General features: G+C 43.3%; 1 protein-coding gene across 2 annotated transcripts in view; it reads left to right on the top strand.

The window, feature by feature from the left end:
- The first annotated feature begins 2,031 nt into the window (after positions 1-2,031).
- The window catches only part of ADGRF5 (adhesion G protein-coupled receptor F5), a 101,192-nt gene continuing 89,587 nt past the window's right edge, over positions 2,032-13,636 (top strand). For both annotated transcript variants that reach the window (XM_084889827.1, XM_084889824.1), the window contains exon 1: positions 2,032-2,241. The gene's annotated coding sequence lies outside the window, so the exon portion shown is untranslated. The remainder of the gene's footprint in view (positions 2,242-13,636) is intronic.

Here is a 13,636-nt window from a genome sequence, read left to right as displayed (position 1 = left end):
AATGAACAGGAGCTGGAAATTTTATTTAGCTCACTAATTAATGAAGGGCTGGTAAGATGATAAAAACAATTTCCAAGGGAAAATCTCAAGAGTAGACATTTATATAAGCAATCAGGAATGCTGAATTGAATTTGTTAAAATGCAAATATAGGGTGTCCCAAAAATGCATGCACATTTTGAATGGTTATTAATTCCAATGGTTTAAATCTGAAAAGTAAGAAACATCAATTGAACTATCAGCTGTTAAGTGTATATTCATTTTTTGGGGGGGACACTCTATATAGAGAGACTACTATTATGTGGGGCACTGAAGTGTCATGTCTGAGATAATCATTTCTACAGGGTGGAAATCAATGATGTATCTCCACTGGGGAAAATTAATTTATATTTCTATGGATAAGAACTGTTTGCAATATTGCCTGTGTAATTGCTTCACTCTGTCGGCCAGAGTTAAACTGTGATAAAGCCATAACAACAATCTTGTTTTCCTGAGTTATATGATTTCCCTTGATCAAAAAGGGGATAACTGTAATTAATTCTCCTGCTACTAACACTAACCTCACATGCATCATACCCTCCTGGTCTTCCACCTAGGGCCATCCTGTTGAACCAGACACGGTCCTTGCCTTCTCAGAGTGTACAGCCCTGCAGGCAACAAGGGCAAGTGGACTGGTTTCCACTGCTTTGCATTAATGAGTGTTGAGAGAGAGAGAGAGAGCAGGGTTTGCTATGGAGATACACCCAAGGGGCTCAGGAATATGACAATTATTTTCTGGAGGATGTGAGATTTGAAGGACAGGGGGTTGAGGGAGAGCATGGTTCACAGAGAGATCCCCTGGAGTGAGAAGGGTGGGGAAGGAAGGAGGGAGAAGGGGTGGAGGAGAGAGCAGGTGAGGTGGGCTGTGAAGTAATGTGGGGGAGGCAAGCCAGTGCCAGGTCCTGAGGGGCTGGAAGCCATGTTAAAGTGTTCAGCCTTTACGCTGATGTTACTGGAAGGTTTTAATCAGGCGAATCATGTCATTGCTCTGACTGTGGAGAGGAGAATGAATGGAGGTGAGGGGGAAATCAGTAAGGAGACCACTGATCCTTTAAGTCAGCTGTGGACTTTGCCCACTCACACGCCCAAGCCAGCATTCCTCCCTTGCTTCTCATTCCTCCACTGCTTCTCAGGCCTGTCACCCAGCAGAGCACAATGCAACAGTCTTGGCCTCTTGATAACACAGCTGCTTAAAACCAACACACCCATAGTTCTACCTTTCTTCCCCAGCCAGGACTGACTCCATGGATGCACAAATCAAACAGTTGCATACAGTCCCATACTCAGGGCAGAAGGGGCCCCACGATTGGTTTCATTATCTGCTGTCACCATCTTGAATTCCTTAATTTTTGAATGGCTTCGTATTTTTCATCTCATCCCGAGTCCCACTGATGACACAGGGAGTCCTGCTTCCAGCAATCCATAGATGGTAGCCTTTACAGTGATTCTTTAAAACGCAGGGTAAAATGGCCTGAGGACTTTAGGAGCTGTTCTAAGATAAGACAGAATGTCATCTGCAGTTCCAAAGACAGAACCCCGCAGGTCTTGCTCCATGCTGCGAATAGACTCTGCTCAGACCTGTGACTGGCTCTCACTAGCACCTCTGGGGCAGGACTTCTGGACAGCAGCCAGGCAATGTTTCAGGTCCAAGAAGGAAGATGAGGGTGTTCTTGACTTTAGCAGAGTCAAACACTTGGGGAAACTTCAGGAAGCGAGCACTTGGTAAAAGGTAAAGCTAGCTGGCCCATCAGCTCCCTGCCTGCTGCCCCGCTCATTCTCATTTTCATGGTTCTTAGCATGTTTATTCTCTTCTTTCCAGTGGCCAAAGGACAAGTTTGAATTTCTTATTTCCTCTAGGGAGCCTGGAGAGAGGCAACAGGCACCAAATACAGGAAGTCATGTGGAGAGGATCTCTTATTTATTACGGCTCCCATATTACTTCCCTTCCCCCAGCCTCTGCCCCCACCCCCAGCCACACTGAGTCTCCCAGCTCTTTCCTGCAGCAGAGAACAGAAGGCAGTCCACCTCTGCTCCCTCAGGTCTGTGGGCGCCCTGAGGATCTGGAGGCTGCTCTGGGAATCCCACCCCGTGTGGCTGTGTGATTGGATGGGAGGCCCTCACATTTCCTCTCACATAGGAGGGCCTTAGGAAGACCCCTGGGACAGGGATCAGTTTCAGGAGCCTGAACACCACAGAGGAGAAAGGTAGGTCCCTGGGTTACTGTGTTTTGTCCTGCTGCCTGTGATTTGAGCTGTTCTGAAGTAGATGTGACTGTCCACCTGGCTTTTTGATTAGGCTGCAAACCTTCCACCTGGGTCTTATGACGTGGACTGATTTACAGGACTGTGAGCAAAAGGGTGAGAAGGAGGTGGCATTTTTTTTTTTTTTTAAATTTGTACATCTTGGATAAAGAATGCCTACTTGCATAGTACATAGAGCATGATGCTGATTGTTATTCTTTTTGGAGGGCCAATCTCATTAGAGGTTGCTTTTCTTTTTTTTTTTTTTTTTTTTTTGGCTTTTGCTGAAGGGAAAAAGGTTTACTTGCCTCCCCTCCCCTTCTCTCGCCCCCCCCCCCCCCCCGCCCAAATAATGTAGACCGACTTATTTATTTATTTATTTTACTCTTTTCTGAGTTTTTCCTTTTGATTAAAGGTATACTCGAGCTGAGAGGGTTTTCTAACAGGGATAGAAACAGGTGTTTCTAATGTTGGGGACCTATGGGTTGTAAATAAATGAGAAAGAATTTTGCTCAGGATCCTGTGGACTTCCATGTTTACTTTCCAGAATTTTCTGTGAAACAATTGCTCTTCCTGAAGTTTCCTGAAATTGAATGCAAGTAGTGGCCACATATGTCAAAGGGTATCTGTGAAGAATGGCTTATTTACTCTGCTGTGATCATGCGCTTCAGGGATGGTGCTCACCCCATAGCGGGCTGCTTTTTGGGGTCAGTGGGGTTCAAGATAATGTGTCCACTGAGACCTGGAGCGGGGTCAAGACATTCAAATAACATCACCTGTTCTCTGAAATTCCTCCTCTGCTTCTTATGGTTTTTTGTTTATTTAATTTTTGTCCTCATAGTCTTCTTCTCAGGGAAATATTTTATAGTGACTTCATAGAATATCAGTCTATTTACATTAGGCTTATTGAACATAGACTATTCTTTCTTAGCTTATTTAGTTCAGTTGTTCAAAATTTCTTGCCACGCATGGTTTTAATCTCAACACAGTCTCCCTCCATTCTGTACTCCATGTCTTACCACAGGGTTCTTGAGAAAATGCAGTTCTGACAAGGTCACTCTCCACAGTGAACTAGTTCCATTGTGTGCCTGCTGCCTAAAGGGCCCTGTGGAGTCAGCAGCATCAGCATCGCTTGGGCTGTCCGAGGGGCAGGCTCTCCACCCCCTCCTCAGACTTCCCTAATCTGCATTCTAACCAGGTCCCTGCACATTAAACTTTGAGAAACCCCAACTTAAAGAAGGTAAACAAGACCTTTAAGGTCTGATCCTTATCATTGTGCCCAGCCTCTCCTTTCTGCACCTGAGCTTCCAGCTGTACTAAATACCTTTCATCTCCTCAGGACAAGAGAGCTCTCTGCCCACCTGTGTCTATGGGTGCTGTTCTCTCTGGCCAGGTCACTGCCAGTCATCTTCTCCACCCAGCTATCCACTGCAGCCTGACTTCTTTCCCTCCTTTCCCCGCATCCAGTCCACCTCACGCTGAGTGTCCCTCGGGGCTGTGGTTTGATGGCACTTTGTGAAATGTGCTGCTTAGCCCTTAGCACATTAAACAGTGGTTGCTATGCTTATTTTGTTCCTTGCGGAGTTACCAGTCTTTGATTTCTGAATCCATAGCACTTGAAACAATGCCAGGTGCACAGCTTTTGCTTAATCAATGTTTATTGAATTTGTGAGCACATGAATGAATTCGTTGTCCGGAGAACCCAAATTTATTACCAGATCAATAGTTTGAAGCTTTCTAAGGAAATTGCTGATCCCTATAACATGTTTCTGCACTCTCCTTTATGAGACTTGGCTAGATTCATTTTTTTCACCAATTATTTTGAGTACCTACCTTGTACTATACCCTTTTAGAGTTGATTTCTTTATGTCTCTGGGGATAGCCTCTCCCATTAGGTATTTCTTTATCAGTGCCCTTCACTCTCCACACCTCCAAGTTAGAGACTTACGTATTTATTTTATTTTTAATTTTTATTTATTGATTGAGCGGGAGAGAAACACTGATTTGTTTTTGTTCCACTTATTTATGCATCCATTGGTCAATTCCTGTGTGTCCTCTGACTATGGACTTACACATTTTTAAGAAATACATGTTTTCTGAGCACTTTCTATGGAAACTCCAGGCTCTGTTGTAGGGATACAATGGCAAGTGACACAGATTGACACAGATGTGAGTCCTGCCTCCATCCAAGTCTCCTTATAGAGGACATACATTTTCTCATCCTCTGTCCTGCTTCTCCCTAAAAAGCATTAAAGAAAACTCAAAATCTGATCTCTAATACATGTTGGCACATCCAAGTACATATATCAGGAGCTTGAAGTCTGATTTAGTAAAAAGCTTTGGGGCCTTGACTTAGTCCTGCACCTGTAACTCCCTTGTCATAGTAATGTGGGTGAGTCCACATTCATTCTCTGAACCTTGATTTTTCTCAAGTGGTAAAGTAAGACAGGAGCAACAAGGAAGAGGAGCCTCGACCTTCATGTGTGCACATAAAAGACGGTATCCGAGGAGACTCTGCACTCACCTTCTCTCATGCAGCTTGATTATTTGAAGGGTGTTATCATGTAGTTTTCTGAGCCAAACTGCCAAAGAGATCTTAAGGGAGTCATTTTACTACTATGCCCAGGTGCTCAGCCACAGACGTTAACACTGTCTATTGGTACCTTCTATGGAGCACAATGTGGCAGTGGCCTTGGTAGGGAGCAGTGGCCTAAAGCTTACTTTAATCCACTGGGCATTAGTTGTTGTATGTAGAACTACTTTGAAAAGGGGCAGCTGAGGGCAGAGGCAGTGACATCCTCAGGCGAGCTCTGCTTTTGGGAAGCAGCCAGGAGAAAGGAAGGAAGTAACCCTACCAAGTGGTTTGGGCAAAACGTAGAAGCCTATAGACATAGAGCCAGTCCCTGACCCTCATTGTGGCAGAGCTGCAAAGGACTCTCTTTCTGACTACTTGCAGGCATTTTCTTTTTCCACCTAAAGGTGTGGCTTACCCAGATTTCACCTAGAATCAGATGTTGGACATAGTATCCTTTGTCCCCAAACTTTGCACTCCCTAGAGTGCATGATCAGCTGGGGGAAAAACAAATATTTTATATTTATTCTGTAGACACAACCATGGGGCTCGGGTTAAAGCAAACTGTTTAGGCACTCCCATGCAACCACTTCCCCTCTCTTTGAGCCCTGTTGTCTTGTTCTCTTACCACCTGAAGTTTCCATAACAAGGTGCCTCCTGGGCCTCCTAAATTCCTTGCTTCCTGTTGCGCATGTGTCTCTTGACCTCTATTCCAACTGCACACCCACCTTGTCTATAGTTGCCCTTTAGCAGCCAAAGTGGTTTTTTTTTCCTGGTCACTTCCTAACTATTTAAATTAACATTAATTTCTGGCTTTTATATATAAACAAAAGCTAACAAGTGTTGGTGAGGATGTGGAGAAGAGGAAACCCTTGTGCACTGTTGGTGGAGATGTACATTGGTGCAGCCACTTTGGAAAACAGTATGGAAGCTCCTCAAACAACTGAAAATGAAACTATCTTATGATCTGTGAATTCTACTACTAGGTATTTATCCAAAGAAAACAAAAACACTTCTTTGAAAAGATATATGCACTCGTATGTTCATTGCAGCTTTATTTGTAATAGCCAAGGTATGGAAGCACCTTGCATGTCCATCAATAGATGAGTGGATAAAGAAGATGTGGTACATATATACAGTGGGATATACTCAGCCATAAAAAGGAATGAAATCTTGCCATTTGTGACAACATGAATGGACCTTGAGGGAATTACTCTAATTGAAATAAATCAGAGATAGATAAATACTATGTGATTTCACTTATTTGTGGAATCTAAAACAAAAAAACAAAAGTACCCTCACAAAACTCATAGATACAGAGAAAAGACAAGTGATTGCTAGAGGGGAGGGAGTTAGAGGGTCTGGGCAAAATGGGTGAAGGGGTCAAGAGGTAGAAGCTTCCAATTATAAAACAAAGAAATTATGGGGATGTAATGTACACCATAGTCTGTAGTCAATAATATTGTAATGCATAGTTGAAAGTTACCAAGGGTAAGTCCTAAAAGTTCTCAACACAAGGAAAAAAAGAGTTTTGTAATTTTGTATAATGTATGGTAGTTAGGCTTATTGTGATGATCACATCTCAGTATATACCAACATCGAATCATTACATTGTACCATGAAACTAACATAATATTACATGTCATTTATACCTCAATAAAAATGAAAAGAAACACTCCCATTAATCTCTATTGGTAAATACAACTGGTAGCAACAAGAGGAATGTTAATATGCATAAGAGGATTCTAACAGCCACAGATCTCAGAATGTATCTGAGATCAACGTTGGCTATACCTGGTTCAACATTTCTTTTTTAATCAGAGACGTGTGGTGGGCTAGAAAGAGGTAGATCTGGTTTTGAATCTTCCATCTGCCATTTCTTTGGGTTAGTAACTGTATCTTGCCAAATTTTAGTTTTGTTTCTGAAAATGCAGATCATATTTAGCTCACAAGATTATAGAGAAGATTAATTAGCTAAAGTACTTAACATGTTGCCTCAAGAAATACAATAGATCTTAAAAGAGGAGGCTGGTCAGCATGGTGAAAATGAGAAAATTGTCATTTGCAGACCAGTTGAAGGAACCAGGGGGCATTTGAAGTAAGAAGTCGGTCTTGTGGCACATGAAGGCTACCCTCAAATATTTAAAGATTGACCTGTGTGGGGAAAGAGGTCGACAGAGGATTGATGAGTGGAAATTATAGGGTAACAGGTTTTAGCTCAATGCGAGGAAGGATTTGCCCACCATCAGAATTGTCTAAAACGAGTGGTTTGGTGAACGTCCTGTTCTGGGCGGTGAGCCAGCACCCTGGAAGCTTATGGCCGGGGTGTTCCCAAAGGAATGCCGTGCTGGGTGGGGTCCGGGTGATGACCTGAAGGTCCTTCCCGCTCAAAGCCACCGAGAGTCTTGTGATGTCAGGCCCCCAACCCAAAGCTACCAAACGAAGGTCTGAAAAAAACCCCACAAACATCAGGCTAGAGAGCGACAGTAGCTGTCCTTTGGTTAACTAACTCTGCCTATCTGCTTGACCATTTAAAACTAGGGTCTTTCCAACAACAATAGAGTTAGGTTGGACTTCCAGGAAAAAGCAAAGAAGGAATGAGAACAATGAGGCAGCAAAAGTTCACTCGAAACCACTCTTCTTTGGTTACTCTTCAACTAGATTGTGGGTTACTTGTTGTGCTGCAAACACATTCTGATTTGACAGAAAACGGACACAATTTGGCCCATTTTCAGCCAAACCAGGGTCAGGCAAGCAACAGCAAGACTCAGAGCTATACCCCTGCTAGCTGTTCTACTTATAAAATGCAAACACCACTATATGGGCATGTATGCTTAGCCATTAAAAAATCTAATTTTAAGGAGTGCAATGTAAATGGTTCTACCATCTTCTAAATTGTAGGGACTGTGAATAAGATATTTGCCTTTTGGGGAGAGAAGAGAGTTGGTTGGAGTTATCTGCCTGCTCTGAGTCAAGTTCATGGTCCACTGTTGACTTACCTTTCTTTTTCTGCTAAATGAGCCACATTAATAACAGCCTCTCTACCAGCTAAGTACCTGGAGACTTAGGGAAGAATTCTGTTACAGGAGGTCCCACGCAGGTCACACATTGCTCCGGGCCAGCCCAGGGTTCTTTGCTAATACTTTATCCTTCCTACACTGAGAAGAACTGGCTGGTCTTGTGGTTTGGGATGCTACCATCTTCCTGCAGTTGCTTGGACAGCATCCCAGCATGCCTTTGCTTTCTTGAACCTTGTTTTGAAATCCTCAGGCAAAAAAAAAACAAAAAACTATCGCCCATTCAAAGAAATGGGTATCAGCAAGTGGTACATTTTGTCAAATCGCAAGGAAGCCATGATATATTTTATTCTCCATGTCCACCTAGACTTGCTTTCTTAAAAACACTTTTAAAACTCCCTTTGAAATGTAATCCACTGTGCAGGGCAAAAGCATAGAACCTCATGCAGACCAGCATGTTTATTTTTAGGCGCACATCAGCCTGCCCAGCATAGCAAAGCAACTGCCTCACGTCCAAACTCTGGCCCTGGGAATTTCCTCTCACAAGCCCGCGTTTCCGAGCATTGTTACAGTACAAAGGGCAGAGGGAGGACTGAGTGGAAGGCTCATGGTAACCCCGCCCAGAGTGAAATCTGCAACCTGTCATTGCCTCAGTCTATGGGGTCCGAGTCTGGGGTCATGATGGAGGTCACCCACCAGCTCTGGGCAGATGCAAATGAGTAGACATGTATGATTATTTCATCTAAAAATATCCAAGACCAGTGATGGCATTTCAGAAATAAAGGCTCAGCTTTCTATTGACGGTTGAGGATCTAACCCTCGCTCGTGCTGTGAAGTGGACTCTGGTCTGGCCCAGAAACAGGAATTTGAAGATCCTGGGTTAGACTGCAATTAGTAAAGGGTGGTTAAGCATTTTATAGTAACAAAAGCACACATACCACACACACACTACACACCACATACCACACCACATACCACACACACACACACACACACACACACACACACCACGCCACACACCACACAACACACATACTGAACACATTCTATACACACACCACACCACATATACACCCACATACACACACAAGCAGCTACCAGAAACATGAATCACCCAGATCTTTGCTATTAATGTTTCTTAGGCCAGTTTCTGATCCTTGATTTATTCATCTACAGAATGGCTGCAATAATGCTCATGTCCTAATAGTTTGGGCATAAATAAGGTACATTATTACCAATAATCTGACCACACTTGATTTTTGCATTTTGTTTCTAAAATGCTTTGGATTCCTTATGAGAAATTACTGTATATGTATTTACCAAGACTTCAGAGATTTTTGTTGCTCTTTGGGTTTGCTGTTTTTGTTCTTGTTCTGGTGAGTGGTGTGTGTGTGTGTGTGTGTGTATGTGTGTGTGTGTGTGTGTGTGTGTGTTGTTTCTTGCCATTACAGAAAAAGAAGCCTAATGTGTTGTGTAATCAACACACTTTATTAGCTGGGTTTTCACACCTTTGCCAAGCCCTCCCACTCCTGGGGTGGGGAAGGCCATTGCATTACTACTCAAGGCTGTAAAGTTCAAGGTTATGTCTGGGAGTCATCCCAGAAGATGCTAAGGTGGGTCTCCAGTCTGCATGCAGGGTCCATATCCAACCTGAAAGGGATCCGCAGTCTACATTCCACTGGCCCCATGTGAGCATGGGGCTCCCACACAATCCCAAGAGGCAAAGAAACCTGCACCCACAGACGCCATACAAAGGGCGGAGGGAGGGGCAGAAAGCCCCGAGCTGGGGCGGAATTGTTGGGCTCTGCCAGCAGGTGGATGTGCAGGCCCCCTCAGGTCCACAGAGGCAGGAAAATGTGCTCCAGCCCTTGGGTGAAAATGCGAGAACACTAGTAAAAATGCTTTTATGGATTGTTTTGTTTGCAAGTGTTTATCATCAGACACTCCTCCGGGGTTCACAGGGCAGGTTGCGAATGTCCGAAGTGGGGCCTGGGAATTTCCTTCCACAAAGGCTGTGCTTCCTCTCTTTGTTACTCCTTGGAGAGCAAGTGGAAGCATTGCTAGAGATCCTTAGTTAACCCTTTCTCCTGTCCAGCGCTCATGTGTCCTCACGTCACACAAAAATCATGTTTCTGGCCTTCTAAGAAGTAGAAAGATTTTGGACTTGGGTTGAATGCGTGCACCAGCAGGTGTGTGTGTGTGTGTGTGTGTGTGTGTGTGTGTCTGTGTGTGTATGTGTGTTGTTTCTTGCCACTACAGAAAAAAAAATCCTAGTCTGTTACATAACACACTTTTGTGTGTGTATGAGTGTGAGTGTGAACAGGTGCGTGTTTGTGTGTGAGAGTGTGTATATGTGAGTGTGTGTATGAATGTGAGTGTGAATGGGTGCGTGTATGTGAGAGTGTGTATATGTGAGTGTGTGTGTGTGTGTGTGTGTGTGTGTGTGTGTGGAGAGGAAATAGATAGTAAAGTGTTAAGTTCAATATCATAACATGCATTAAACTTCTGCATTATTTACTATAATATGCTTTCCTACTAAAAATGCTGATCAGTTTCAGTTCCCTGTCCCCAGGACAGGACACACCTAGAATGATAGCCGCTTGTCTCCATTGGCATCTGCTTTTACTGGCTAAGCAGGGACACGACCAATTGAAGATCTTTCAGTCAATGAAGTTATTTACCGAGCATATGCTGCATGGGGTCTACTAGACACTGAGAGAAAGCCTGAGAGAAACTTTAAGAACATGTGAAATATTTAAATGCATACACACTCATGCATTGTAAGTGAGAGTGCACAGAAGCCAGATAACTGTGTGTTCTAATCCCAGGCAGATCAGAAGAGGCATATGAGCCCTCACCTAGCCGGAGACTAATTATATGTAGAGACAGTTCCATGGGGTCTCCAGTGTTCTCACATGTCCAAGCACTAGTGTGTCCAAGTGCATGCACACACATGAACATACACATGCACACACATATTCACATACCTCATCTCAGGAGGCAGTTTTGCCTTCTCAAAGGACAGGGCTCTCTTGGCCTCTCACCACCATCTCCATAAAAGTATCTGCTTCAACACCCATCTCTCTCCTCCTTTCCGGTCTCCAAGGAAGTGACAGCCCTTTCCTGCATCCAGAGCTCAGCTCTCTCCTCCTCCCACCCTCCCAATGGCCTCACTCTACTCCTCTCTGATTGACTCTTTCCCATTATCTTTTCGTTCTATTTAGGTCTTGCTCATCTCACACAATATTTTACCTTCACTCAAAATCAAAATCACAATTCTAACACTTCCGATTTGAGTTTTCTATCTCTGTTTAAAAGCAACAAATAAAAATAAATGACAACGTGGACTTCACAGTGAATTTAAATTTCCCTTCAGGGAGAATTTCTGAATGTATTACCAATGACACTGTGTTTTCATGCACCCCCATGGGGTTACCACGGCGGAGCAGAAGGTCAAGGTCACCACCTCACGGTGGAGCTGGCATTGCATAAACTACCCATACCTGCGCCTGCAGCTCTTCTGAAGCCTCAGAGGTAGATTTGCTGAGTTGTTTGAAGGAGACCTGGGGAGACATAGGAGGATGGGCCTGAACAGGGAGTTAGTACAAAATCCACAGCCTCCTGCCTCCCAGCAGTGTGCAGGCAGGGCTGGGCCTTCGAGGGTAGGGCCAGAGGCTCATCCAACCCAGGGTGGTAACAGTGAGCTGCATCCTCTCTTGAGTGAAGAGGAGAAAATATATGAGCAGTTATTTATTTTGAAACATCTCATCCCTCTGCAATGTCTTTTTTGGGTTTTTGCAATAAAGTAGGTAAAATATTAGTGCAAGAGAACAGTAAAATGACACTCAAAATGCTGGCGATACAGAGCATGGTTGATCCACGTGTGGTCTAGAGATTACCCGTGGACAACCTCGCTGGAGTGCTGGTCAAATTCAGATTGCCAGGCCATACCTGCCCTATAAAATCAGAATGCGCATGTGCGAAGGTGGGAATGGGGGCAGGGAAGGGAGCCGTACGTACACACTTTTCACCAGCACCTTAGATGTTTCTCCCAAAGTCTGATGCACATTTAATTATGTATAAGTAATAATAGTTAGAAAACGTCGGCCAGTTTGTGTTTAGAAAAGTGTTTACACTGGTGGCTGAAGGGGCTCCTCCCTGCATTCCTCTGGGTAGGTTAATGATCTTGCCAGCTGGCTCCTCGCTGCAGGGACATCCTTCCTGCTGAATCTGTAACCCTCTCTGGGCCGCAAGTTTGGAAGAGAACCCTACCCTGCTTTGTACCATCAGGTGCTGACCTTTTTGTTCGCTTATGTCTTGGCAGCCTATCTTATTTAGGCCAAACAGCATAGTGGTAAGAGCTGGGTTTGGGGTTCAGAATCTGACTAAAATTGTTTGACCTCCAATCTAGAGAGTTTTCAATCGAGGCGTGGCAGGTTGTTAAACCTTTCTAAGCTTCCCTCTCTAAAATGGGAACAGCTAACTAATTCATAGAAGACTGTGAAAATTTAGTGACATTGTACATAAGCAAGTTTTTAAAAATCACTCGACACAGACCCTGTGATAGAGTTGTTTCTGGGCAAGAGACAGGAATTAATAGCAATAACAGAATTATCTTCACCACCAGCAATGGTAACAATAAACTTGGTGAGTTTGGGAAGTGCATGGATGATTTACAAAACCTGAAACAATATTCTGTGTAAAAGAGGCCCCAAAACATGCATCCAGTAAGTGAATATGTTGTAATTTATTGGTAAAAATAGTATTTTAGAAAAGTAAATATATAAGCAAACTGCTGATGTAATTAGACATGTGACTGGAAATTAGACTTGGTTTGCTCTGGATACAATTCAAAAAATTTTGCACAAAAATAATCTGCTTTTGCACAGGTTGTCTGCAACTTCTCCTAACTTTATCAGACAATTCTGTCTACTGCTGGTATATTTAAATTCCATATCTGCTATAAACTAAGTCTGTTTCCCCCCTCTTTTTACTTGAGCCACACCTTATTTCAGTAATTTCATAAATGATAACTTTCAAGAGCATGTAGGTTTTATTTATTGTTACGAATTATCCTTCATAATTTTTTGGAATTGGTTAATGCCTATTTTCTAATTGCTGATATACTTTAGTTCTGTTTCTAACTTCAGAAACTAAATCAACAAACTATGTCTATACACACACACACACACACACACACACACACACACACACACACATACTTCTAATGGCTATAAATGTGGAATGTTGTATTCTTAGAGAGCATTGTATCAGAGAAAGAAGAGAAAGGAGAAAGAAATATTGGCAGCCTAGAGAAGATATATGGAAATTTGGAGAAAGAAGGGGGAGTGCCTTTCTAGCTACTGAAATATCTTAGGACCCTTGTTGATCCTTTTTGTTGCTAACAGGAAGCATCAAGGCTTTAATACGCGTCAGGTCCTGCTCTAAGCATTTGAAACAACAATCCTGTGAGGTAATTGCACCCCTATCTCAATTTTATACAAGAGAACACTGAGGAAAGAGAGGTTAAGCAACTTCCACAAACATGCATAGCTAGAAAATGGTAGAACTAAGGCTTGAACCCGTGCAATCTGGTGTCATAGCGCATGCCCTTCACCTCATAGCACTCTAATAATGTGCCATCTTGAGAACTTTGTAACAGACATTGATTGAGTACCTGTACCTGACTTGAGACTAGGGTACAGGGCAAAGAAGAGTAGACAGATGAGGTCCTGCTTTCAGGGTGTGTGTGGAGAGTGGGGGGAATCAT

Source organism: Pipistrellus hanaki, assembly GCF_964339955.1.
Source record: "Pipistrellus hanaki genome assembly, chromosome: 7".
NCBI lineage: Eukaryota > Metazoa > Chordata > Mammalia > Chiroptera > Vespertilionidae > Pipistrellus > Pipistrellus hanaki.
This window is presented reverse-complemented; position numbering and strand designations above follow the sequence as displayed.